At 38.6% G+C, this 2,500-nt stretch overlaps 1 protein-coding gene across 1 annotated transcript in view; it reads left to right on the top strand.

Moving 5' to 3' along the window:
- Positions 1-2,500, top strand: part of nell2a (neural EGFL like 2a) — a 153,112-nt gene that overhangs the window by 67,240 nt on the left and 83,372 nt on the right. The gene's annotated exons all lie outside the window — the stretch shown is intronic.

Genomic DNA, 2,500 nt, shown 5'->3' with positions numbered 1-2,500 from the left:
TGTATGTGTTAGTAAGTGTGTGCGTGAGTGTGTGTGTGAGTGCATGTGTTAGTAAGTGTGTGTGTGAGTGTATGTGTTTGTAAGTGTGTGCGTGAGTGTGTGTGTGAGTGCATGTGTTAGTAAGTGTGTGCGTGTGTGTGTGTGTGAGTGTATGTGTTAGTAAGTGTGTGCGTGTGTGTGAGTGTATATGTTAGTAAGTGTGTGTGTGTGAGTGTGTGTGTGAGTGCATGTGTTAGTAAGTGTGTGCGTGAGTGTGTGTGTGAGTGTATGTGCTAGTAAGTGTGTGCGTGTGTGTGAGTGTATGTGTTAGTAAGTGTGTGCGTGTGTGTGAGTGTATGAGTTAGTAAGTGTGTGCGTGAGTGTGTGTGTGAGTGTATGTGTTATTAAGTGTGTGTGTGAGTGTGAGTGTTAGTAAAGTCATGCCGGCTTAAAGCGAACGGCCTAAATGTTTCCGCGGGACTCCGTTCTCCGTGTCTGTGAGTGTGAGTGTGTGTGATTGAGTGTATTTTATATATGGCTGGTTCTGATATAGAGATTAATCTTTATTAAAGCTACAAAAGTTATTCAGTCAAGAGCTGTGAGTTATTTCATCTTCATTAACCGACAGCAGGAGCTTTATTAGGCTGCTGTCACTTTAAGACCTGCCGCAGATCTGACACGTACGGAGCCCCTGAAGGGACATAGTGATGAAAAAAACATGAGAGGGGAGGAAAAATCATCTCGCACATGTTTTGCGTTCCCCGGAGAAACTTTGCGCATACTAGAAAAAAACACAAAAGTTTTGCAAGTGAACACAAGGTTTCTCTTATTATGTCCCTTTAGGGGCTCCGTAGATACACATCCGATGTTCTCACAACTCTTTACGATTTAAGACTTAAAGGGATAGTTCACCCAGAAATGAAAATTAGCCCATAATTTCCTCACCCTCAAGTCATCCGAGGTGTGTATGACATTCTTCTTTCAGACGAATAAAATCTGAGTTATTTTACAAAAGTCCAGCTAATCCAAGCTTTAGAATTTGATTCATAGTTGCTCTGTTTTTGAAGTCTATAAAAGTGCATCTGTCCGTCATATAACTGCTCCAGCGGCTCTGAGGTGTTAATAAAGGCCTTCTGAAGCGAATCATTTGTGTAAGAAAAATATCCATATTCAAAACTTTATCAAGTAAACTTTCGGCCTCCGCCTTCTGTGGAAAAGTGTTGAATGTTGAAAGTGAAACTCCAGATGTGTGTGTGACTTCATAACCTGGTCGTGTTAGTCTTTCCATCCGCAGGCGAACTTTACACACTTTCTCCAGAAATTGAATACGGAAGGCGATCGGCCGAAAGTTTACTTGATAAAGTTTTGAATATGGATATTTTTCTTACACAAATGATTCGCTTCAGAAGGCCTTTATTAACACCCCACACTGCAAAAAATGCTTTTCTTACTTAGTATTTCTGTCTTGTTTTCAGTTCAAATATCTAAAAAATCTTACATTAAGAAGCATTTACTAGACAAGCAAAAGTTTTTGTCTTGTTTTGAGGGAAAATAACTCAAAATTAAGGAAGTTTTTGCTTAAAATGCTTATTTTAAAGCTACACTGTGTGATATTTTCCTCCATCTAGCGGTTAAAAGGTATATGACCATCCAGTGAATATTAGTTTCTGTTCCTCTCAATTCCGATTTAGTTTTAACTCCTACGGTGGCCGATTTAGTCCAAGATTAACATGGCTTCCAGTTCGACCTCGTCCACATTGGACACGGAGCCATCGAGTGTTAAAACGCCAAAGGCCAAGCTTGAATTTACGGGTATGTCCCTCTTTGGCTAATGTACTTTCAAGATGGAGGAGCAACATGGCGACCCGCATTCGAACCCTCACCGTATGTGTTTACAATGGCATATTATAAACTTACCAGAATACTTTATTACTTGAAAGAAGTAAATATACATTAATGAGCACATATATTTTCCTGTAGCTCAAACACTAGCAACGCCAAGGTCATGGGTTCGATTCCCAGGGAAAGCAAGAACTGACAAAAATGTAAAATGTGAACCTTGAATGTAAGTCGCTTTGGATAAAAGCGTCTGCCAAATGCATAAAATGTAAAATGTAAAAAAATATATATATTTTTGAAAGAACTAAGTGTTTTTAGCTAAGAATAAACTAAAAAAGTTACACAGTCTAGCTTTAAGCAAAAAACTTCCTTAATTTTGAGTTATTTTCCCCCAAAACAAGACAAAAACTTTTGCTTGTCTAGTAAATGCTTCTGAATGTAAGATTTTTTAGATATTTGGACTGAAAACAAGACAAAAATACTAAGTAAGAAAAGCGTTTTTTGCACCCCAGAGCCGCTGGAGCAGTTATATGACGGATAGATGCACTTTTTATAGACTTCAAAAACAGAGCAACTATTACTGCTATTATAAAGCTTGGATTAGCCTGGACTTTTGTAATTTAACTCAGATTTTATTCGTCTGAAAGAAGAATGTCACACACACCTCGGATGACTTGAGGGT

Source organism: Gobio gobio (genome assembly GCF_949357685.1).
Source record: "Gobio gobio genome assembly, chromosome: 25".
Lineage (NCBI taxonomy): Eukaryota > Metazoa > Chordata > Actinopteri > Cypriniformes > Gobionidae > Gobio > Gobio gobio.
This window is presented reverse-complemented; position numbering and strand designations above follow the sequence as displayed.